Source organism: Euprymna scolopes, chromosome 46 (assembly GCF_053919585.1).
Source record: "Euprymna scolopes isolate OS-2025 chromosome 46, ASM5391958v1, whole genome shotgun sequence".
NCBI lineage: Eukaryota > Metazoa > Mollusca > Cephalopoda > Sepiida > Sepiolidae > Euprymna > Euprymna scolopes.
In genome coordinates this window covers 84,208,380-84,235,793 of record NC_136527.1, presented here as the reverse complement: position 1 = coordinate 84,235,793, position 27,414 = coordinate 84,208,380, and the positions used below count along the sequence as shown (strand labels likewise).

The following is a 27,414-nucleotide window of genomic DNA, read 5'->3' as shown; positions in this document are numbered from 1 at the left end:
TTTCTCTCTCTTTCTCTCTCTCTTGTTACGTAGATAATCTTGTCTCAAGATTAATTGTAGTGAAAGGAAATTTCTGTAACATAGGGATGTTACTGTTCTTAACTATAAGAAGAAAAAGGGAAATGCTAAATACTTTTTAAGTGTGTTGATATACTTTGTTCTAAAACATCGACATTAGTGAGATATATCAAACTCAAACTATGGAAAAGCCACATTCTTCTGAAGTATGTGGAGATGTGTGTTCTGAACAATCAGGTTTATTGAAACAGATGCGAACTGAGGAAAAGCCACATTCTTGTAAAGTTTGTGGATATTCTTTTTCAGCAAAATCATTGTTAGTGAGACATATGGGAATCCACACTGGGGAAAAGCCACATTCTTGTCAAGTGTGTGGATATTCTTGTTCTAGAAAATCAAATTTAGTGACACATATGAGAACTCATACTGGGGAAAAGCCATATTCTTGTGAAGTGTGTGGATATTCTTGTTCTGAAAACTCAAGTTTATTGAAGCATATCAGAATTCACACTGGGGAAAAGCCACATTTTTGTGAAGTGTGTGGATATTCTTTTTCTGAAAAATCAAAGTTAGTGAGACATATGAAAACTCATACTGGAGAACAAGCACATTGTTGTGAAGTTTGTAGATATTCTTGTTCTGAGAAATCAACGTTAGTGTCACATATGAGAACTCACACTGGGGAAAAGCCACATTCTTGTGAAGTGTGTGGATATTCCTTCCCTGTAAAATCAAAGTTAGTGAGACATATGAAAACTCACACTGGAGAAAAACCATATTCCTGTGGAGTTTGTAGCTATTCTTGTTCTGAGAAATCAAGTTTAGTGAAACATATGCAAACTCACACTGGGGAAAAGCCACATTCTTGTGGCGTGTGTGGATATTCTTGTTCTGAAAAATCAACGTTAGTGATACATATGAGAACTCACACTGGGGAAAAGCCACATTTTTGTGAAGTTTGTGGATATTCTTGTTCTGTAAAATCAAATTTAGTGAAACATATGAGAACTCATACTGGGGAAAAGCCATATTCTTGTGAAGTGTGTGGATATTCTTGTTCACAAAAATCAGCTTTGGTAACTCATATGAGAACTCATACTGGGGAAAAGCCATATTTTTGCACAGTATGTGAATATTCTTGTTCTCATAAATTAAGCTTAGTGATGCACATGAAAAGCTCACACAATTAATGAAAGTCATATTATTGCTAAATATGTTCATGGTTTTGTTATAAGAGTTTCCATTATGAGAATATCAAGGTAGATCAATTGAAAAACGAACACAATATGAGAAATTCAAGAATTCTTTACAAACAGCAAAGTGTCTGAAAAATATAATAATTTCTTTTTTTTTGTAAAAAACCAAATGGCTTTATAAAAGTCGTACAAAAATAACTAAACAAAAATTTATAAAGGACCAAGCCGTTTTGAAACAGTTAAAAGTTATGAATCGACTGGATCAATATGCAAAAGAGCTTTTTCGTATATTTTAAAATCATAAAGAGATAATTTGATTTTCTTCTAACCGAGAAAATAGTGAGAAATCAATAACAAACAATTCACAAAAGTCATATTCTAACATGCTGTAAATATTGCTGTATTAAAAAAAGTTTTGTGAAAATAACGAACAATTCACAAATAATGAACAATTTATAAAAACATTTTCTTACATGCTGTCAATATTGCTGTATTTTCAATAATAAAGTTTCGTAAGTTAACGAGATTTGAGGGAAATATGATAATGAGATGCAGTGTTTTTTTTTATAAAAAGGCTGTGTTTCAGAGAGAGAGAGAGAGAGAGGGGGAGTGTCTCTTTGGATTCACATATGATTTCTAACTTGACACAGAATAAGTCAATACAAGTGTTGCTTAAGTTACTATCAAGTTGAAATATTTATTGTTTTGTTATGATTTTCATCATAGTGACAAGAGACATATTTATATTTATACATGCAATATTACAATATACACTGCGTGTCAAATTATTAACGAGATAACATTTTTCTACCAGTTTAAGAAACTTACTGGTAGTTTTGTATCAAAACTTTTGGAAACGTTGGCAATGCTGAGTTGCACATACTGTGAAATTTTCGTACTATTTTGCACAATGTAAACAACTGAATCCATGATATTTCAAGTCTCAAATTATTAACAAGGCAGTTTTGTCGGTTTATAAAGTAAAGATGGTTTGAGTAGTTCTGAAAAGTGTGCTATTACAGAACAACTAGCAAAAGTTAAAACTACCCTGGAAATATCGAAAATGATAGGAAGATACCATCAAATTGTGAAGAACTTTGCAAGGACCCTACAAAGTGAAGTTGTTAAGAAACCTGGGCAGACAAGTCGAGAAGTCTTTTACCAAGCCGGATTGAAGAATATCTCAAAAAGTACTCGATATCACCTTCTGAAAGAAGTGGTAACGTCTGCGAAGCCTGTGACAAAGCCTCCATTAAAGCAACATCACATACAAAACCGATTGAAATGAGGCAGAGGACAACATGAAAACGGATTTTTCCAAAGTTTTGTTTATGGATGAAGTGTGTACCACTCTTGATGGCCCAAATGGCTGCAGCAATGGATGGGTCCTAGATGGACTACACCCTCATCAGCGTTTAAGGCGCCAACAAGATGGTGGTGGGAACATCTGAAAAAAATAATAAAGTTCAATATTTTTAGTATTTGTATTCGCATATTAGTATTCTGTTTATTGTTAACAAAAATGACCTGATATTTTTTAACTTGACTCAGAGTAAGTCAATATACTTGTTGCTTAAGTTATTATCTTGTTGAACAAATATTTAGCGTTTTGTTATGATTCTCATCATAGTGAGAAGAGATAGATTTATATTTATATATACAATACTACAATATATATACATGTATCTTAATGTAATAATGTAAGTAAATTATCACATGTTCATCCAAAAATGTATTTATTGCATACACGTTTATGATATATAAATATAAACAAGTTATCAAAAATATTGAAATATTTTCTTAATGTTTGTTTTTGTACCCAAAAAGACACTAATTTGGTTGGTTGAAAAAGCTACAGTGATATTCTATATATTTCTATTATTCATTCATACCTTTTTTATTACATTTTTACCCTAAACAAGGCAAATTGCCACTTTGGTGTAGGGGGCTACTATCAGGGGCAGCAACTACTGGGGTACTATGTTGGGATTTGGGCAGCAAGATGTTGTTTTACGTTACATTTGAACTTCTGCATGTCAGTACAAGTAGGGAAGCAGGGGCCTGGAATGGAATTCCAGAGTCTTGCAGTTCTGGGGAAGAAACTACTGGAGTAGAAAGATCTTTTACATCTAAGGATCTCTACTGTGTGGGGGTGGGATTTAGCTGCCTGTCGGGTTTGTCGAGGGTGTCTACGTCGTGGGGACACAAGTGTCTGCAGTTCGTCAGAGCATTCAATCCTATTATTCCATCTACACTTGATTAACGGAATATATTCAATCACATCGAATTCATCTCCACCAAAAAATTATTCCACTCACATCTAATTCATCTGAATATAAAAAATTTCTGTAATTACAAACGTTTAACTTATAAGTGTGTCAATGTTTCATCTGTCTTTAAATATTGGTATGAACAAATTTTTAGTTTACTAATTCTCAAATATATTTGCAAATAATTTCAGAACATTAAAAAGACCTCCTGAAAGAATATGGGTTTAGCAACGCTGCTAGAAAATTACTTTGGACTGGACTACCCTGGACGTCTACATTTGCATATGCATTGAGTATTGTTGCAACATATAGGCGGCTGCAAAAACAGCATAACAATCATCTTAGACAAAAGGTTAAAAAGAGTCTTTAATCAAAAGGTCAAAAAGAGTCTTTAATCAAAAGGTCAAAAAGAGTCTTTAATCAAATAGGTTAAAAAGAGTCTTTAATCAAATAGGTTCAACCCATATGTTTAAGCTTCACTCTGCTCCATCAATACAATCTTGCATCTTTTACTTTAATAGTTCTTTCCATCGGTCTGCTAGAATCTCGAATTCCCTCTTTTTTCTGCTTCCCTGACTTTACTGAAATGCAGTAGTTTAAATGTAATGTGAACAAACATATCGTTACTATCCTGTAAGTAATACTCCCAAATAGTAGTCCGTTACATCTAGGAGGTAATACACCTTAATCAGGATGTAAAAGAGTTGCAAAAACGCCCTGAACGATTTATCGTTAAATATCTGTTCATCCCTAATTGATATGAACATCAAAATATTTTTAATAAAAGGTTTGTAATTTATCATCGTGCTGAATATTGGATCTTTAAATATCAATATGACTAAATATTTGAATTACTATAACCACCTAATTAATATTAAATCTAACTGTATTATCATATGATATTCTTGTAGTTTAAGTCCCATATATAACCTTATGTCCGATTGGCATTGGCACCTGTTTTGGAGAAAATAAAATTAGTAAAAAAATGTCCGTTCATCCTTTTCATTTAGGTTTTAGCCAAACATTTTAGTATAATGCCACTGTCATGTCGAAACAAGAATTTATCTGTTTTTATTTGTCTGTCGAACTGTGTAGAAATCTTTGTGTATCTATCAATCAACCTATCTATTTATCTGTTAGCCAAACATGTTAGTACAATTCCACTGTCATGTAGTTGTGAAACACAAGAAATTATCTGTTATTTACTTGTCTGTAGATCTATGTGTATCTATCTCGATCTAGTTATCGATCTAACTGGCGAGTTAAACAAAGCTATGTAGCAGCATTATGAGAGAGAGAGAGAGAGGAAGAGAGAGAGAGGAAGAGAGAGAAAGCGGAAGAGAGACACACACAAACAACAAAGATGCCACTAGTAAAAATGATTAATGCTAAATTGGTTTTAAGGCCCATTTAAGTTTACGACATCAGTGTGCACATCATTAAGTTTTAAGGCCCATTTAAATTTACGACTACAGTTCGCACATCATTGTCACCTGGACTTAGGGTTAAAAGGACAAGTTTTATTTTGTAACTTATTCCGGACATGCGGCTTGTTATATCCGTAATGAAATTGATACCCTCTTTATTTACTAGAAATAAATCAGGTAAAAAAAGTTACCTTCCTTAAGTCAGTGGTAGTAAAAAAAATGCCCAAATAGGTATAACGGGACCATTAAAAGTTCATTTCACCTATTCGATTATTTAAAAAAAAAAAAGGAGTCTCCAAACAGGAACCAAACGATTTGCAAACGATTATTTAGGTATAAAATGGACAAGTTGCACCGGAAGTTCTAAAAATAACTGATTGGAAGGACTTGGTGTTGTTAGCTGAGAAAATAGTTGAGTTGGAATTTGGACGTCAAAGAGAACAGACGGTTTAACAACCCTCCCATGCCTCACCGGGGAAGGATCTAACATGTCTCAAAAATGGAGACTAATAGAATTAACCACCCAAAGAAAGATACTCACTTTCCATTCTTCTGCGGTCGACACCTGGAAAGTGAATAAAAACTAAAACCATTGTTTTGGAGTGAAAATGCATTCATTCAAAGTTTCAAGCTTTTTGCATGTTCCCCTCGGGTGCTTCATGTGAGATGACGCCACAAAAATAGAAATGATGTGAGATGTTTGAAGGGCCAACATTGCCTTCACATTTTCGCCAACTTTCATCAAAAGATCAATGACTAATATGATACACACACCTGTGTAGTTCAGCCAAAAAAATATGTTGACCATTTCACCTGGTTGGAAACGGCATACTGCAAACTGCGCCCATGTAGTTAAAGGATTCAAAGTTTATGCTATGTAAAATTTTTTCTTTATACACTCAAAACTGGCCTGCTTTTCCTCACTTAATTTCTGGTACACAGCATATGTCCTGCCCGACAAAGGCATTGGAATGACACACTCGATGCACTTCACTCCACTCAGCTGACATATTTGTTCAGCTTTCTCCAACCACTCCACTATTGACTGTCCAGATTCACTGCCATCAAATATGAGCTTTGGATCAAAGGCCATGATGGCCGAAATAGCTTGACACATCATAAGGGAAGAGAGAGCAGCAAAAAAAGATATATTTATATAACAAGTGACAGCACGGTCCTGAACAAATCTCTCCACGCAATCCCGAACAATATCAGTGAATCAACATGCCACGCTACCAAACATTTGTTGAATCAACACACATGTTCCCGAACACCACCGTCAACCAACACAACATGCCACTGAACAATATCGCTGAATCAGCATGCCAACAATATCGTTTAGTGCTATGGTGTGTCAATTCGGTGATATTGTTCAGGATTGGGTGGACAAATTTGTTCAGGACCGTGCCATCACTTGTGATATAAAAATATTTGTTTTGGCGCTCTCTTGTCCCTCATAAAGCGATATTTAATAGATTTTTTCAGGTTAAATCCAAATTTCACAATATCTTTATTTATTAACTTGTTAGCTGGAAGCACAAAATAGTTACAAAACACCTTCCCCTCACCATTTTAAAATGGCTTTCAAAATAATAACGTTATTATTTTAGCACGGTAACAAAAATGCACATGTACAAATGAGTTTTATCAAAAAAAGAAACAAATAGACATAATTAGAAATGATATTGTTTTCGAATACATAATAATATACGAGCAACATTTTCCGTCATGTAATTCTTGTATCGTTAATGACAAACAATTTCTGTATGTCTCTTTGTGAATGTTGCATTTTTGATTTTAAGATTAAATGATTTAATGCGGTCTTACTGAAATTGTTTTACTGAAATACATTCACTTTAATTATATTTTTATAACAATAATTACATAATAAATAATTAAACAATAATTATGCGTTTAACGATAATTTGTTAAAAATTATTTTACAATAATTATATTTTTATAATTAGAATTACGTAAATTAATAATGAAACAAAAATTATATGTTTTAACGATAATTAAATTTTATAAAAATTATTTTATAATAATTATATTTTATAATAAGAATTACGTAAAATGTTAAATATTGGATAAAAAAATAAAAAAATAAAACGGAATTTTCTGGCAACATAATAGATAGAGAAACTTTAATAATTAAAAAAAAAATGTTAAAACAATTCAATATCGAAAAGGCGTTTTTTTTTTGTCTCACAATTCGACCAACTTCGAATTAAAATATTGTGTTTTTGGTAAATATTGTTATACGTTTTACTTAAATAAACACATTTTTGACAAAAAGTTTAACGTCAAATTGAAAAAAAGTAATTTAAAGAGATTTTTTTTTAAATCAAAGATGGAAACTTTTTTTAGTCACGTTTAATACGTTAGCGGAATCAATATTTTTTATTGGATTGCAATAAAAAGAAATTTTTTTTAAATGTTTAAGATTATTTTAAAAGTCATGTCAATAATTTAAAAGTTATTGAATGGAATATTTTAAAGTTTAAAAGAAATAAAAGAAAAAACTTACCTTTCATTCAAGGGATTCAATAAAAAAAAAAGTTGGGATGAATTCGTTTTTTTTTCTTTTGTGTTCAAAACAGAAAATTCGTTTTATTTGTTATAATTTCTTTATATAACTTTTGTTTTGTGTATTTAATTCATTAAGAAATAAAATATATGAAAATATAAAAGAATCAAAATTAAAAGATGAAAAACACGATTTTAACGCGAAATTATTTAAGAAAATTAACTGCTAAAGAATGAAATTAGGTCATCGTAACACGGTGTAATCATTATTTTGTTTCTTGTGCAAAAACGTCCGTTGATAAGTTGTGTCGAATTATTTTCTATCAAGTTTAGATATTTGTCATTTTGGGATTTTTTTTTTCTTTTTTTGTAATTTTATCTTTTGTGAATTTAATTCATAAAATATTTGAATATATAAAATCATATTTTCTTTTTTAACTGAACATTTCATTATTTTATCCTCGGCCCTAAAATCAACAGAGAATAGATCATTCCTGTCATGATTTCGTCGCAGTGGCATAGCAAAGGCCGGGGGGGGGGGCGCCCCGGGAAGCACGTGCCAGGGAGTGGCATTTTGAGAGGGTAAGAAAAATAAATAAAAATAAATGGAAGGAAACAAAAAACTGAAATTTTATGCCGAAAAGGTTGTAAAACATTGAGTCTTTTAGAGATATCAGAATCAGAAAAACGTATCCTTATTTTATGAACGGCTCATGTCAGGGGCGGCATTTTGAGAGGTTGAAAATAGAAAATTTAAAAAAAATAAAAGCTAACAAAAAATCGGAAATTTTACCAAAAGTTTTTTTTTTAAATCGGAACATTTGGAGGTATTGGAATCGGAAAAATGTATCCCTATTTTACAAACGGCTCATGTCAAGGGGCGGCATTTTGAGAGGTAAAAAATAGAAAATAGAAAAAAATTTAATGCATCTAAAACCAAACTCCTATCCTTACATCATCAACGCTCTGATCCCCAGCTGGCATCAATTGTGATGGATGGCTCTCGTCTGGGTGAGGCTACGTGTTTTGACAAGCTTCTGGGTTTGACCTTTACTCCTGATCTGAAATGGAACACGTACATCAAGTCTGTTGCCAAGGTCGCTGGAAAGATGGTGGGATCCTTCTACCGCTCCAGAAGATATCTCACTACTGATGCAATTCTATATCTATATAAAAGCCAAGTACGTCCAAGGATGGAATACTGTTGCCATATCTGGGCAGGAGCTGCTAAAAATAGCCTATCCTGCCTTGACAGAGTACAAAATAGACTTCGTGGCTTAGTGGGGGATGCCCTTTTCTCTACCCTGCAACCTCTCTCCCACAGAAGAGACGTTGCGAGCCTGTCCTTGTTTTATCGTTATTTCCATGGCAGGTGCTCGTCTGAACTCCAATATCTGGTCCCCCCTCGCCAATCTTTCACGAAAAACACCCGTCTAGCTGAATCCACTGTGAAAAATTTCCCCCACTCTATATCTGTGCCTAAATCAAAACGCGGATTCCATGAACAAAGCTTCTTTCTTAGAACTGCACACCTGTGGAACTCTGTTCCGTCTGCCTGCTTCCCTCCGGACTACAACTTGGATGTCTTCAAGTCCAATGTTAACAAATTCCTAATGAACCGCCCCCTTAAGTAAACACTTCAGCAAATCTCCTCACTAACTTAATGTACTTGCAATAACCCTTATCCCTGAGTTGCTTCCGGGCCTTGATAAGTGGTGATCACTGTGTAAAAAAATAAAAAAATAAATAGAAATAAATAAAAGCTAACAAAATATCTTAAATTTTATATCGAAAAGTTTGTAAAAAAATCGGTAGTTTTTGAGGTATTGAAATCGGACAAATGTGTCCGTATGTTACGAGCGGCAGATAGCAGGGGGGGGGCGGTATTTTGTGAGGATAAAAATAAAAAATGGAAAAAATAAATAAAAGCTAACAAAATATCTTAAATTTTAGACCGAAAAGTTTGTAAAAAAGTTGGAACTTTTGGAGGTATCGGAATCAGAAAATTATGTCCCTGGGTGGGGGGCGACAAAAGAGGTAATCATATGCCAGCGGTGCGAAAGCAAAACAGGTAATCATATGCAAGCGGGGGGGGGGGCTAAACAGGCAATTATATGCCAGCGAGGGGGGGGGGCAAATTTTACGATAGCATCGGATTTTGCTGCCCGGGGCTATGCCACTGTTTGGCCCCTGTTGATTGCGATATCATGTTAGTTCTGTGCAGTTCTAGGAGGTCCGTCCTCCCAGGTTTTGTTTTCTCTCTTTGAGAAGGGGCTAGTTTATTGCTAAATGACTAATGCGCTCTTATCGGGGAATACCGACGGGGCTACATAGAGTGCCTCTTCTCGGGGTGCAGATACTACATTAAATTCGATTAGCTATTATCGTATGCAACTTTCGAACACTATTTAAGACACATTCAATCATTATAATAAAATACTACAATACATCCTAAGAGCAATACCATCACAGTCGCAACATTTTTAGGGGAAGAAGTACCTATTTTTTTCTCTAAATTTTAATCCTACTACCGCCACCATTAAATATCGGAAGGAAATCTCCATGTTCCACAAATTCTTCTCCTACCCCCCCTCAAAACTGGTTAATAGATACGCAGATGCATCATGAACCTTCCCGTAGTAGAATAAAAAAAAAATAACAACAGAGTCTCCCTTGGGTAAACTGCTGTCTCTGATTGATTGTCCACTAATTCTCTTATTCTGGAATTAAATCATTTAAACGAACACTACAGAACATTACAATATTGCGTCGCTAGGACATACATTCTTTTGCAAGACATAAATTTTCAACATATGCCAACAGTTTATGAATCTTCCACCTCGTTTATATAAGTGTAAGACTAAACCATATACAACCACATGTATAGTCTTACTTTTTTTCTTTCTTTAGTTGTAGACCAGTTTAATGATCAATATTTTCTTATTTTTTTCTATTTATACATCTAATTATACACATAAACTGGTACTTCTGCAGTTTAAATCCTGTTTTTACATGTGTCTCACTCAGCGACGCCCAGCGAATGATTAAAGTTACTTACGCCTGGAAGTATCCTGTAAGTCCACCATTCGCCCATGTACGGAGTATTGTTGTCACATTTGAGTTTGTGCATCTGCTACGAGTCTCTCACTCTGGGACAACTTTCAAAAAAGAGTCACCAACGTGATAATAAGTCCTGAACTTCAACCTCTGTCCCATGTTGCATCCCTCTGTTTTACAAGTATTTTAATGGTGGATGATCCGAGGAAGCACAAGCCTTTCGAGATATAAAGTCCTGTACTATGCATTGTAATTCACTGGCGTCCATGTTCGTACATGCGCACGATAAACAAATCTTTTTTGCAACCGACACTGCCACCCAGCAGAAACTTTTTTTACACAACAGAGAAATTAGTACTGTGTATGAGTGTAAAACAAAACAATTACGACTTTTCACTTCCTTGAATAATTGCATGTTAAGAAAGGCTTTCGGAATAAACACTTCAAACATCCCCATATTAAGAACGGCTTTCAGAATAAACATCCCCGACTTCTCTATGTTAATAACAGCTTTCGGAATAGACACATCTAACCTCCCCATGTAAAGAACGGCTTTTGGAATAGACGTGTCCACCCCCTCATGTTAAGAATGGTTTTCGGAATAAAACAACCCCAACCTCCGCATGTTAAGAATGGATTCCGGAATAAACATCCTATTTAGGAGAGGCAAAAATATTTGCCCCAAATTTAACTGTGTTTTTTGGTCAGCAACCCACCCGCAAATACAATTTTAAAAAATCGGGGTGGAGGCTGTGTCAGTCGCAGAAAAGTGGATTTGTTTATCTCGCATGCGTACAAACATTACGATTAGTGAATTACAGTGCATAATATATTTATATCTCGAAAAATTCTTGTTTCTGCAAAATTTAAATGTGATTTGCTTATCCAACATAGTCGAACATTTATAAAAGTCGTCATTTTAAAGTAAATCGTGGGGTGGACTAAATATAAAAATTTATCTTTTCTTTTTTAGTGTTTTCTTTCATTAATTTACGAAATATATCTTTCGTTTTTATTGTGTATGGAAAGTTATTTTGGTATTTTTGTACGTTGTAATCCAGCATCGTTTAACACCTAACAAATAAAGAAGATTCCAACCAGATAGTGTTTTGTGATGTTTCTTTTGTTTTTGCCTCTTGCTGCTCATCTACCATCTCAAGCTCATGAGATATTACCCTGTGACAACCATTCAGTAATGGTAGCCAAACTCTGAGATTCATACCGTCTGCTGTATGGATACAACCTCGGTAGACACTGGTTTCTGTAGAGTACTCTGTGAGTTACAATATGTGTCAGCATTTTTCTTGTTTTAGTGTCTAACCTTTTTTGGTCTTTTGCGTTTATAACGTATTTTCTAACGACTAAACCTTGTTTAGTATAAACATCCCGACCTTCCCGTGATAAGAACGGCTTTCGGAATAAACACCCTCAACCTTCACATGTTTATAACGGCTTCAGAGATTGCAGGTGTTTTGTTCTGAAAGCCGTTCTTAACATTGAAGATTGGCTATGCGGTAAAAATACTCTCTTTCTTTTTTCTTCTTCCAATTTTTGGTTGTCTTGAAATTTAACTACTGCTAACTTTACCATACATGCAGCAGTAAAAATAAACAGCATTCACACATGATACAAATTTTGATAAAAAAACATATACAACCTCTTTGAAGTGTTGATAATAGCTCAATGTTATTAAAATAAAATGCTGTAACCATTAAACTTTTTATGAACAAAAGGTTTGAGAATTATTGGCATTCAAACATCGCTTAATCTTTGCTTGCGTACATGGAACTAACATAAAATGTAATTAAACACATATTGCTCTTTCCTTGCTCAGACGGAACACTCTGGAAGTGTAAATACAGCATTAGTTTTGGAATGCAAATATGCAAAAAAATATAGACAAGCCTCTACGTCCCACCCAAATAACGACTCTAAACAATAATTTTACCGGTACCAATATTTCATTTTTGATTTTGGAGCGATTATTAAAACTATAATGATTATATATTTGTTTGTTTGGTTTTTTTTTGCATTTTTTTTACTCCTTGTGATAATTAAAATTCTTTTTATATTCTTGACCGACTACCTAGCCATCATAACTATGACTTATTATGTCGACACTATATTTTAAGAACTGATTGAACACTTCTAAATAAGTTAAAACCACAATATAATATGCAGGTCGTTTCAACTTACAGTTTATTGGATACAGAAACACTTATTTGTTATATGTTTGTTTTTGTGTTTTACACTTTTAATTTTTTATGGATTATTTTATAGTTTAATTTGTTTCCGAAGGAGATCCTTTATTGATTCTGTTCTGGATCTGTCATGCTTCCATCAGGCAACGCCAGTTAACAGGTACTGCTAGTATTCGATATTGACGTTCTTTTATGTTTCATTATATAATGCATGTATGTGGATGATTATATATATCTATAATTACCTTGAAAATACACACATCCATTCGCATAAAATGCTGTCGTTCCTTTTATGTCTTAAATTTAACATTAAAAAAAAAGTTGCGAACAAAATTAACATTAAATGAAACAAGTTGCGGCCAGAATTAACATTAAAAGAAACAAGTTGCGAACAAAATTAACATTAAAAGAAACAAGTTGCGGACAAAATTAACATTAAAAGAAACAAGTTGAGGCCAAAATTAACATTAAAAGAAACAAGTTGAGGCCAAAATTAACATTAAAAGAAACAAGTTGAGGCCAAAATTAACATTAAAAGAAACAAGTTGAGGCCAAAATTAACATTAAAAGAAACAAGTTGAGGCCAAAATTAACATTAAAAGAAACAAGTTGCAAACAAAATTAACATTAAAAGAAACAAGTTGAGGCCAAAATTAACATTAAAAGAAACAAGTTGCGGACAAAATTTACATTAAAAGAAACAAGTTGAGGCCAAAATTAACATTAAAAGAAACAAGTTGCGGACAAAATTAACATTAAAAGAAAAAAGTTGCGGCAAAAATTAACATTAAAAGAAACAAGTTGCGGACAAAATAAACATTAAAAGAAACAAGTTGCCAACAAAATTAACATTAAATGAAACAAGTTGCGGCCAAAATTAACATTAAAAGAAACAAGTTGCTGACAAAATTAACATTAAATGAAACAAGTTGCGGCCAAAATGAACATTAAAAGAAACAAGTTGCGGACAAAATTAACATTAAAGGAAACAAGTTGCGGACAAAATAAACATTAAAAGAAACAAGTTGCGGCCAAAATTAACATTAAAAGAAACAAGTTGCGGACAACATAAACATTAAAAGAAACAAGTTGCGGACAAAATTAACATTAAAAAAAACAAGTTGCGGACAAAATTAACAGTAAAAGATACAAGTTGCGGGCAAAATTAACATTAAAAGAAACAAGTTGAGGCCAAAATTAACATTAAAAGAAACAAGTTGCGGACAAAATTAACATTAAAAGAAACAAATTGCGGACAAAATTAACATTAAAACAAACAAGTTGCGGACAAAATTAACATTAAAAGAAACAAGTTGCGGATAAAATTAACAGTAAAAGAAACAAGTTGCGGCCAAAATTAACATTAAAAGAAACAAGTTGCGGACAAAATTAACATTAAAAGAAACAAGTTGCGGACAAAATATACATTAACAGAAACAAGTTGCATGCAAAATTAACATTAACAGAAACAAGTTGCGGACAACATTAACATTAAAAGAAACAAGTTGCGGCCAAAATTAACATTAACAGAAACAAGTTGCGGACAAAATTAACATTAAAAGAAACAAGTTGCGGACAAAATGAACATTAAAAGAAACAAGTTGCATGCAAAATTAACATTAAAGGAAACAAGTTGCGGCCAAAATGAACATTAAAAGAAACAAGTTGCAAACAAAATAAACATTTAAAGAAACAAGTTGCGGCCAAAATTAACATTAAAAGAAACAAGTTGCAGGCAAAATAAACATTAAAAGCAACAAGTTGCGGCCTAAACAAACATTAAAATAAACAAGTTGGGACAAAATGAACATTGAAAGAAACAAGTTGCGGACAAAATTAACATTAAAAGAAACAAGTTGCAGACAAAATTAACATTAAAAGAAACAAGTTGCGGACAAAATTAACATGAAAAGAAACAAGTTGCGGACAAAATAAACATTAAAAGAAACAAGTTGAGGCCAAAATTAACATTAAAAGAAACAAGTTGGGACAAAATGAACATTAAAAGAAACAAGTTGAGGCCAAAATTAACATCAAAAGAAACAAGTTGCGGACAAAATTAACATTAAAAGAAACAAGTTGCGGACAACATTAACATTAAAAGAAACAAGTTGCGGCCAAAATTAACATTAAAAGAAACAAGTTGCGGACAAAATAAACATTAAAAGAAACAAGTTGCGAACAAAATTAACATTAAAAGAAACAAGTTGAGGCCAAAATTAACATTAAAAGAAACAAGTTGCGGACAAAATTTACATTAAAAGAAACAAGTTGAGGCCAAAATTAACATTAAAAGAAACAAGTTGCGGACAAAATTAACATTAAAAGAAAAAAGTTGCGGCAAAAATTAACATTAAAAGAAACAAGTTGCGGACAAAATAAACATTAAAAGAAACAAGTTGCCAACAAAATTAACATTAAATGAAACAAGTTGCGGCCAAAATTAACATTAAAAGAAACAAGTTGCTGACAAAATTAACATTAAATGAAACAAGTTGCGGCCAAAATGAACATTAAAAGAAACAAGTTGCGGACAAAATTAACATTAAAGGAAACAAGTTGCGGACAAAATAAACATTAAAAGAAACAAGTTGCGGCCAAAATTAACATTAAAAGAAACAAGTTGCGGACAACATAAACATTAAAAGAAACAAGTTGCGGACAAAATTAACATTAAAAAAAACAAGTTGCGGACAAAATTAACAGTAAAAGATACAAGTTGCGGGCAAAATTAACATTAAAAGAAACAAGTTTCGGCCAAAATTAACATTAAAAGAAACAAGTTGCGGACAAAATTAACATTAAAAGAAACAAATTGCGGACAAAATTAACATTAAAACAAACAAGTTGCGGACAAAATTAACATTAAAAGAAACAAGTTGCGGATAAAATTAACAGTAAAAGAAACAAGTTGCGGCCAAAATTAACATTAAAAGAAACAAGTTGCGGACAAAATTAACATTAAAAGAAACAAGTTGCGGACAAAATATACATTAACAGAAACAAGTTGCATGCAAAATTAACATTAACAGAAACAAGTTGCGGACAACATTAACATTAAAAGAAACAAGTTGCGGCCAAAATTAACATTAACAGAAACAAGTTGCGGACAAAATTAACATTAAAAGAAACAAGTTGCGGACAAAATGAACATTAAAAGAAACAAGTTGCATGCAAAATTAACATTAAAGGAAACAAGTTGCGGCCAAAATGAACATTAAAAGAAACAAGTTGCAAACAAAATAAACATTTAAAGAAACAAGTTGCGGCCAAAATTAACATTAAAAGAAACAAGTTGCAGGCAAAATAAACATTAAAAGCAACAAGTTGCGGCCTAAACAAACATTAAAATAAACAAGTTGGGACAAAATGAACATTGAAAGAAACAAGTTGCGGACAAAATTAACATTAAAAGAAACAAGTTGCAGACAAAATTAACATTAAAAGAAACAAGTTGCGGACAAAATTAACATGAAAAGAAACAAGTTGCGGACAAAATAAACATTAAAAGAAACAAGTTGAGGCCAAAATTAACATTAAAAGAAACAAGTTGGGACAAAATGAACATTAAAAGAAACAAGTTGAGGCCAAAATTAACATCAAAAGAAACAAGTTGCGGACAAAATTAACATTAAAAGAAACAAGTTGCGGACAACATTAACATTAAAAGAAACAAGTTGCGGCCAAAATTAACATTAAAAGAAACAAGTTGCGGACAAAATAAACATTAAAAGAAACAAGTTGCGAACAAAATTAACATTAAATGAAACAAGTTGCGGCCAAAATTAACATTAAAAGAAACAAGTTGCGGCCAAAATTAACATTAAAAGAAACAAGTTGCGGACAAAATTAACAATAAAAAAACAAGTTGCGGACAAAATTAACATTAAAAGAAACAAGTTGCGGACAAAATTAACAGTAAAAGATACAATTGCGGGCAAAATTAACATTAAAAGAAACAAGTTGAGGCCAATATTAACATTAAAAGAAACAAGTTGCGGACAAAATGAACATTAAAAGAAACAAATTGCGGACAAAATTAACATTAAAAGAAACAAGTTGCGGACAAAATTAACATTAAAAGAAACAAGTTGCGGATAAAATTAACAGTAAAAGAAACAAGTTGCGGACAAAATTAACATTTAAAAAAAACAAGTTGCGGACAAAATTAACAGTAAAAGATACAAGTTGCGGGCAAAATTAACATTAAAAGAAACAAGTTGCGGACAACATTAACATTAAAAGAAACAAGTTGCGGACAAAATGAACATTAAAAGAAACAAGTTGCATGCAAAATTAACATTAAAGGAAACAAGTTTCGGCCAAAATTAACATTAAAAGAAACAAGTTGCAAACAAAATAAACATTTAAAGAAACAAGTTGCGGCCAAAATTAACATTAAAAGAAACAAGTTGCGGGCAAAATTAACATTAAAAGCAACAAGTTGCGGCCTAAACTAACATTAAAAGAAACAAGTTGGGACAAAATGAACATTGAAAGAAACAAGTTGCGGACAAAATTAACATTAAAAGAAACAAGTTGAGGCCAAAATTAACATTAAAAGAAACAAGTTGCGGCCAAAATTAACATTAAAAGAAACAAGGTGCGGACAAAATTAACATTAAAAGAAACAAGTTACGAACAAAATGAACATTAAAAGAAACAAGTTGCGGACAAAATTAACATTAAAAGAAACAAGTAGCGGACAAAATTAACATTAAAAGAAACAAGTTGCAGACAAAATTAACATTAAAAGAAACAAGTTACGAACAAAATGAACATTAAAAGAAACAAGTTGGGACAAAATTAACATTAAAAGAAACAAGTTGCGGACAAAATTAACATAAAAAAAAACAAGTTGGGGACAAAATTAACATTAAAAGAAACAAGTTGTGAACAAAATTAACATTAAAAGAAACAAGTTGCAAACAAAATTAACATTAAAAGAAACAAGTTGCGAACAAAATTAACATTAAAAGAAACAAGTTGCGGATAAAATTAACATTAAAAGAAACAAGTTTCGGCCAAAATTAACATTAAAAGAAACAAGTTGCGGACAAAATTAACATTGAAAGAAACAAGTTGCGGACAAAATTAACATTAAAAGAAACAAGTTGCATGCAAAATTAACATTAACAGAAACAAGTTGCGGACAACATTTACATTAAAAGAAACAAGTTGCGGACAAAATGAACATTAAAAGAAACAAGTTGCATGCAAAATTAACATTAAAGGAAACAAGTTGCGGCCAAAATTAACATGAAAAGAAACAAGTTGCGGACAAAATTAACATTAAAGGAAACAAGTTGCGGCCTTAACTAGCATTAAAAGAAACAAGTTGGGACAAAATTAATATTAAAAAAAAACAAATTGCGGACAAAATTAACATTAAAAGAAACAAGTTGCGGACAAAATTAACATTAAAAGAAACAAGTTGCGGACAAAATTAACATTAAAAGAAACAAGTTGCAGACAAAATTTACATTTAAATGTCTTCTTCAATCATTTTGATGTTACATATTTTTATTTTTTACAACAGAAATTCATTATTATATTTATTAATTTGACAAAGTCACACTCATAAACCCTTATCCTCGAGTGGCGACCAGACCTTGAAAAGTGGTGAATCTTTTATAAAAGTTTTTTTTTTAACTTGTATAATCATAATCGATTATAAGTTAATATCATAAAATCAACCTTACACAAAACTCTTTAGTAATTTCTATAATCGACTATAACTGAATATCATGGACACTTAAAACGAAACGCTTTTAAATTTCTATAATCGAATATAACTAAATATGAAAATATCCTGTTTTCTTTCTTCTCCTTTTCTTCCTCATTGTGATTTCACTTTTCACATTGGCTCGACCATTTGAATGTGTCATGCAGCTGTTGCTGCTAAAGCGCTAGCAACTCAATTACATAATTATGTACAATTATATTTTAAATGTTTACAATATCAATTACATAGCTTAACATGCAAAAAATCAATTACATGGCTTCACATGCAAAAAATCTTTACAAAAATTTATTACAACATATGCTTAGGTAATAAATACAATCAGAAAGTAAAAAACCTCAAAGATTTACACGAAAACATGAATAGATAAATTCAAAATAAAATGTCTTGCTCAACCATTTTGATTTTACCTTTGTTTTTATTTTTTTAAACAAAAATTCCTTATTTATTATTTGTAAAAAGAAAGAATTCGTTATAAATTATTTGAAAAAAGTAACAATTCTGAAAAAGGGAAAAACGAAAATGTAGGCTCTTCTTTTTATATTTATATGAATTTAACTGAATCAGTGTTTAAATGTGTCAGTTTTGTTAACCAAAATTACAGTTTTTTATGTTAAGAATATGTTAAAAATCAAGAAAATTAAACTTGGTCAACCATTTTTATTTTACCTTTATTTTTTACTACAGAATTCCTTATTATGTTTATTTTTTATTTGTAAAAAAGTATTTTGACGTATTTTCTTATTTAAAAGCAACTGTTTAATACGTGGAAAAAAATTAAATGTTAACACAAAAACATGAACGGATAAATCCAAATAAAATGTCTTCTTCAACCATTTTTATTTTACCTTTTTCGTTTTTTACAACAGAAATTTATCATATTTAGTTTTTATTTGTAAAAATTAAGAATTCCGACGTATTTTTGTAAATATTTAAAAGCAATCTTTTAATATGTCGAAAAAGAAAAACGAGAATGTAGTTGTTTTTGTATTTATATTAATTTCACTGAATCATTGCCGAAATGTTTCAGTTTTGATAATCAAAATTACAGTTTTTTATGTTAAGAATATGTTAAAAACCAATAAATTTTTGTGTAATTAATAATAATTAGTTTTTTATGTTAAAAATCAAGAAAATTAAAACTAGAGTCAAACATATTTAATTGAAAATAATTATTGAGATGAGTATTATTAATTTTATTTATTGCAGACTATCATTGTCATCTTGTTGTTTCACGACGTTTCGACCAACTATTCTTCTGGCCTTCGTCAGGTGGTAACTCTGAATCTCCTCACTACATTCACTGCCTTCCGTAGTTGTTGCCGTCGCAACACGTTTTGGCCAAGTAAGCCTCTGGCCAGCTTTGGGTAGGATTGAAACCGCTATCTTTAAACAATTCCGTGGCTCAGTTGATAGAGGTGTTGAATCTCTACGGTTCCAGGTAAGATAGCGGTTTCAATCCTAGCCAAAGCCGACCTTGGCCAAAACATGGTGAGATGACAACTACGGAAGACAGTTACCACCCGACGTAGGTCAGGCGAATAGTTGGTCAAAACCTCGTAAAAAAAAAAACCAAGAAAAGATGAGCATAATAGTCCGTAATAAATAAAATTAAGTCAAACACTTTGATGTTTTTTTATTTCTGACTCGGTAAATTCCTCTGAATTGAAGTTGGATATTATTTGTTTCATCAGCATTTTCTTTTAAACCCAATTTAAAAATACTTGAACGCCTACTGGAAAGAACCTGAATGCCTACTAGACACTTTCTCTTAAGTGTCTAATGTCTCTCTGTACAGCAGTTTGTCAGAACAACTTGACATGAGGATGCTTTTCCCTAAAAGTAAACCCTGACTAAATATTCAAAATCACAGAGTATTAGTTGCCGAAATAAGATTCCCATTACAACATATGAAAATGGTTGATTGGGGAGAGGAAAATTATCCTCTCAGTTTCTTTAGTAAGTCTTTGAAAGATAAAGAACTTTAATTGAACATTCGAATATCTCCAAATCTTATACACAGTTCAAGTGTTAGCCCGTTTTTGTTTTATCCACAGTTGAAATTCTCAGAAATCAAGGGACCCACGACCTGGTGTAAACACTTGAACTCTATACAAGATACATAGACATTCGACTGTTCACTTAAAGTTCTTTATCTCTCAAACACTGAGTTAGCAAAGAATTGAAAACCATTTTCTTCTCTTCAATTAACAATTTTTATATGTTGTCGTATATCTTTCCTTTTGGTCTCTTGGTCTTACTGAATTCCAGAACAAGAATTTATCTGGTCTCGTGGAGTATCCAGCTTCGTGCTATTATTTGAAATAACATCACACCATTCCTCGTAAACGCTAATGTGGGTTAGCCATCGTGAGATCGTTTTTGGACTGCGAATTCTATGTGATTTTGAATATTTGGTCAGGGTTTACTTTTAGGAAATTTATCCCCGTGCCAGGTTGTTCTGGTAAACCGCTGTACAGAGAGACCTGAGGATAGCGTTTTTTAGGCATTCAAGTTCTTTCCAGTAGGCCTGGAAGTTCTCTCCAGTAGGCACTCATGTTTTCTTTTGTAGGCATTCAAATGCAGGGTGAGTTCTCATATGTCTAATTAAATCTGATTTTCTAGAAAAAGAATGTCCACACACTTCACAAAAATATGGCTTCTCCCCCGTGTGTGTTCTCATATGTTTCACTAAATTTGATTTTACAGAAAAGAAATATCCGCACACTTTACAAGAATACGGCTTTTCCCCTGTGTGAGTTCTCATATGTGTTACTAAATATGACTTTCGGGAAAAAGAAAAGCCACAGACTTCACAAGCATGTGGCTTTTGACCAGTGTGTGTTCTCATATGTATCACTAAATGTGATTTTTGAGAAAAAGAATTACCACACATTTCACAAGAATGTGGCTTTTCCCCAGTGTGAGTTCTCATATGTGTCGCTAAATTTGATTTTACAGAACAAGAATATCCACACACCTTACAAGAATGTGGCTTTTCACCAGTGTGAATTCTGATATGTTTCACTAAATTTGATATTGTCAAACAAGAATATCCACATACTTCACAAGAATGTGGCTTTTCCCCAGTGTGAGTTTTCATATGTCTCACTATATTCGATTTAACAGAAGAAGAATATCCACACACTTCACAAGAATGTGGCTTTTCCCCAGTGTGAGTTCGCATATGTGTCAATAAATTTGATTTTGCAGAACAAGAATATCCACACACTTCACAAGAATGTAGTTTTTGCTCAGTGGGAGTTCTCATGTTTTACTAAACTTGATATTTGTAAACTAGAGTATCCACATAATTTATAAGAATGTGGCATTTACCAACTTCGAGTTGATTTTTCTGAACAAGAAAATCCAGATGTTTCACTTTGTTTTATTTTACTTCAGTTGAAGTTCTCAGAAATCAAGGAGCCCACGATCTGGGTCTAACATTTTACCTCTATATGAGATACATAGATATTCGAATGTTCGATTAAAGTTATTTATCTCTCAAATACTGAGTAAATAAAAAATGTTCATATGTTGTAATACATCTTTTCTTTTGGTCTTTATCTAGTCTGGTGGAGTATTCAGCTTCGTGCTATTACATAAGGTAACATCACTTGGAGAAGGCTTCACTTTTTAATTTTACTCATTTGAATATTGTAATGTTGAGTATGGGACAGCCAAACCAGCTGCCAAAATTGCTCTGCTTTTTATTGACCCAACCGAAAGCTCTTTTTAGTATCCTCGTTGTTTCCTTAAGTGCAATTGTCTGTATCTCTTTTGCACTTTGTTTACCAGAAATATTAGTTAGGTAGGACTTCAGGTTCTTCTTCATAAGCCCTGTGGCACGTATAATAACTGGTAAGATTAGTATCTCCTTAAGACTCCAGTTTCTTTTCATATCATACATGAGACCTTGATATTTGGTCTGTTTCTCACTTTCAGCACTGTTCAGACTTCCATCATTAGGGACACTCACTTCAACCAAGGTTGCAATTCTCTCTGACTTATTCCATATACCTATGTCAGGTTTCACAGCAGCATTTTCAAGGAAGGTGGCTGTAGGGATTCACAAGAATGAGTTCTTATATGCTTGCTTCACTAAACTTGATTTTATAGAACTAGAATATCTGCACACTTCAGAAGAATGTGTTTTCCCCAGTTGGTTCTTTTCAATAAAATATTTCTGGAACAAACTTATCAATGTAGTAACAATAACAGCTTAAACGCGTATTAGTCTTAGTTCAATTTAAGAATCAGTCCCTTCTTTACAAGAATATCGTTTTTATTTCGAGTTGATTTCGACAAAGATGTTTAATAGTGTTATGGTTTCATTTATTGAATGAAATGTTTTTTTTGAAATGGTATATTTATTTAGCAGATTGTGATTTATTTAACATAAACATTAAGCATTAAACACACGTTTCACAAACATAAATATCGTCTTTGCAATGAGTGAATTTCTTATGTTACAGACATTTTTTAATGTTACAGACAATTTGATGCCTAGTTGAAATAAAATTTCGCTAAGATGCATCTGTAGGTGTATCAGAATTTTTGTAGGAATTTGTCATACCCCTAACATGATACTGCAAATAAAATATAAAAAACTCGTGATTTCTCTTTTTGTTTATTTTCTTTATGGGTTATACTCCCAAAATAAACTAATAAAGTTGTATAAAAAGTAATAGAAATATTTTTTAAAAATAGTAATGAAATTAATTGAATTTTACGAGTTCAGTATTTTTCAAGTTTTAAAATTTAAAAATCTATCAAAATTTTTCTATTGATTCAATGTTTACGATATTTTCAGGGTCAGTGTGAAATTTTATGTACTTTCCAATAAACTGAATATAATATTTTAGACAAATGTTTTTTTTAAATTCACGCCCCCCATTTTGAAATGTCTATTAAAAAGTAAATAATTAATTTATGTACCAAAGTTTTATATATCACAAATTGAAGATAAAAGATCAATAAACTATATATTCAAATTAAAAACAAAAAAGTAGTGTTTTTTTAGAAATTTACCTATAAAGTTTGAAGTTTAAAATCTTTAAAAAAACACACGTTGTTTGTTTCTTTTGTTTTTTTTTATGAAACCTTGATCCGTGCTCCTTTAATTGAAAAAAATTAGAGCTTGAATTACATTTTTCGAGGAGTTATAAACTTCGAAAAATATCGGGTGGAATTATTTCATTAGTTTTCACGAAATTTCTGACACTGCTAATGCATCTGTTGTCTCCCACATGAGCCAATAAATGTTTATAGACTAATTTGAAAGAAAGTGATGATCGATTAAAACTCAAGTTTTTTTTAACAGGAACATCTGCAAATAAAAATAAAAAATATTAATATTTGTTATAATGCCATTCACACATTAGCATTGTTTATTGTTGTCAATATTATTGGATTGAACTAATAACGCATTTGTGTAATCTAAAATATATCACGACAGAAAAATAATGTTTTCTAATTTGACATAGAATCACTCGATAGAACTGTTGCTTCGAATATAACCTAGAAACACTTATACCATGAATTGTTATTTGCATCGTAAAGCACAACAACTACAAGTATAGATACTCACATCTTTTAATGAAAATGACTTAGAAGCCTTTTCAAACAATAATGACTTTTTTACTGGTAAAAAATCCGTCTTTGAGACATTCCCTTTTCGTGTTACACTATTAAGTTTTAGATTCTTTCTTTCCTTAACAATTTATTATTTTTTTTATATTTTTCTTGTATATTTTTCTCTTTATCCATTTCTTACATTATAATTCAGTTCAAAATTACTTTTCCAAGGTTTTCTACCCTGGAGTTAAATTTGCCGCCGATTTCTACTGTCAGCTTCCATAGATGACCATTTCAAGGGCCTTAACAATTTATTATTTTTTTATATTTTTCTTGTATATTTTTCTCTTTATCCATTTCTTACATTATAATTCAGTTCAAAATTACTTTTCCAAGGTTTCCTACCCTGGAGTTAAATTTGCCGCCGATTTCTACTGTCAGCTTCCATAGATGACCATTTCAAGGGCCTTAACAATTTATTATTTTTTTTATATTTTTCTTGTATATTTTTCTCTTTATCCATTTCTTACATTATAATTCAGTTCAAAATTACTTTTCCAAGGTTTCCTACCCTGGAGTTTACTTTGCCGCCAATTTCTACTGTCAGCTTCCATAGATGACCATTTCAAGGGCCTTAACAATTTATTTTTTTTTTTATATTTTTCTTGTATAGTTTTCTCTTTATCCATTTCTTACATTATAATTCATTTCAAAATTACTTTTCCAAGGTTTCCTACCCTGGAGTTTAATTTTCACCCGATTTCTACTGTCAGCTTCCATAGATGACCATTTCAAGGGCCTTAATAATTTATTTTTTTTTTTATATTTTTTTTGTATATTTTTCTCTTTATCCATTTCTTACATTATAATTCATTTCAAAATTACTTTTCCAAGGTTTCCTACCCTGGAGTTAAATTTGCCGCCGATTTCTACTGTCAACTTCCATAGATGACCATTTAAAGGGCCTTAACAATTTATTATTGTTTTTATATTTTTTTTGTATATTTTTCTCTTTATCCCTTTCTTACATTATAATTCATTTCAAAATTACTTTTCCAAGGTTTCCTACCCTGGATTTAAATTTGCCGCCGATTTCTACTGTCAGCTTCCATAGATAACCATTTCAAGGGCCTTAACAATTTATTATTTTTTTAATATTTTTCTTGTATATTTTTCTCTTTATCCATTTCTTACATTATAATTCATTTCAAAATTACTTTTCCAAAGTTTCCTACCCTGGATTTAAATTTGCCGCCGATTTCTACTGTCAGCTTCCATAGATGACCATTTCAAGGGCCTTAACAATTTATTATTTTTTTAAATTTTTCTTGTATATTTTTCTCTTTATCCATTTCTTACATTATAATCCATTTCAAAATTACTTTTCCAAGGTTTCCTACCCTGGAGTTAAATTTGCCATCGATTTCTACTGTCAGCTTCCATAGATGACCATTTCAAGGACCTTAACAATTTATTATTTTTTTTATATTTTTCTTGTATATTTTTCTCTTTATCCATTTCTTACATTATAATTCATTTCAAAATTACTTTTCCAAGGTTTCCTACCCTGGAGTTAAATTTGCCGTCGATTTCTACTGTCAGCTTCCATAGATGACCATTTCAAGGGCCTTAATAATTTATTATTTTTTTTATATTTTTCTTGTATATTTTTCTCTTTATCCATTTCTTACATTATAATTCATTTCAAAATTACTTTTCCAAGGTTTCCTACCCTGGAGTTAAATTTGCCGCCGATTTCTACTGTCAGCTTCCATGGATAACCATTTCAAGGGCCTTAACAATTTATTATTTTTTTAATATTTTTCTTGTATATTTTTCTCTTTATCCATTTCTTACATTATAATTCATTTCAAAATTACTTTTCCAAAGTTTCCTACCCTGGATTTAAATTTGCCGCCGATTTCTACTGTCAGCTTCCATAGATGACCATTTCAAGGGCCTTAACAATTTATTATTTTTTTAAATTTTTCTTGTATATTTTTCTCTTTATCCATTTCTTACATTATAATCCATTTCAAAATTACTTTTCCAAGGTTTCCTACCCTGGAGTTAAATTTGCCATCGATTTCTACTGTCAGCTTCCATAGATGACCATTTCAAGGACCTTAACAATTTATTATTTTTTTTATATTTTTCTTGTATATTTTTCTCTTTATCCATTTCTTACATTATAATTCATTTCAAAATTACTTTTCCAAGGTTTCCTACCCTGGAGTTAAATTTGCCGTCGATTTCTACTGTCAGCTTCCATAGATGACCATTTCAAGGGCCTTAACAATTTTTTTTTTTTTTTAATATTTTTCTTGTATATTTTTCTCTTTATCCATTTCTTACATTATAATTCATTTAAAAATTACTTTTCCAAGGTTTCCTACCCTGGAGTTTAATTTGCACCCGATTTCTACTGCCAGCTTCCATAGATGACCATTTCAAGGGCCTTAATAATTTATTATTTTTTTTTATATTTTTCTTGTATATTTTTCTCTTTATCCCTTTCTTACATTATAATTCATTTCAAAATTACTTTTCCAAGGTTTCCTACCCTGGAGAGAATTTTGCCGCCAATTTCTACTGTCAGCTTCCATAGATGACCATTTCAAGGGCCTTAACAATTTATTTTTTTTTTTTATATTTTTCTTGTATAGTTTTCTCTTTATCCATTTCTTACATTATAATTCATTTCAAAATTACTTTTCCAAGGTTTCCTACCCTAGAGTTTAATTTGCACCCGATTTCTACTGTCAGCTTCCATAGATGACCATTTCAAGGGCCTTAATAATTTATTATTTTTTTTATATTTTTCTTGTATATTTTTCTCTTTATCCATTTCTTACATTATAATTCATTTCAAAATTACTTTTCCAAGGTTTCCTACCCTGGATTTAAATTTGCCACCGATTTCTACTGTCAGCTTCCATAGATGACCATTTCAAGGGCCTAAATAATTTATTATTTTTTTTATATTTTTTTTGTATGTTTTTCTCTTTATCCATTTCTTACATTATAATTCATTTCAAAATTACTTTTCCAAGGTTTCCTACCCTGGATGTAAATTTGCCACCGATTTCTACTGTCAGCTTCCATAGATGACCATTTCAAGGGCCTTAATAATTTATTATTTTTTTTATATTTTTTTTGTATATGTTTCTCTTTATCCATTTCTTACATTATAATTCATTTCAAAATTACTTTTCCAAGGTTTCCTACCCTGGAGTTAAATTTGCCACCGATTTCTACTGTCAACTTCCATAGATGACCATTTAAAGGGCCTTAACAATTTATTATTTTTTTTATATTTTTCTTGTATATTTTTCTATTTATCCATTTCTTACATTATAATTCATTTCAAAATTACTTTTCCAAGGTTTCCTACCCTGG

The 27,414-nt window shown here is 31.5% G+C and overlaps 1 long non-coding RNA gene across 1 annotated transcript; it reads right to left on the bottom strand.

The window, feature by feature from the left end:
- Nucleotides 1–1,886: 1,886 nt before the first annotated feature.
- LOC145270986 (uncharacterized) lies at nt 1,887–7,693 on the bottom strand. The gene is made up of 2 exons (XR_013865644.1): nt 7,439–7,693; nt 1,887–2,661 (listed from the first exon to the last, which is right to left on the bottom strand). It is a non-coding gene; the product is annotated as an uncharacterized LOC145270986 (long non-coding RNA).
- Between the last annotated feature and the right edge of the window lie 19,721 nt (nt 7,694–27,414).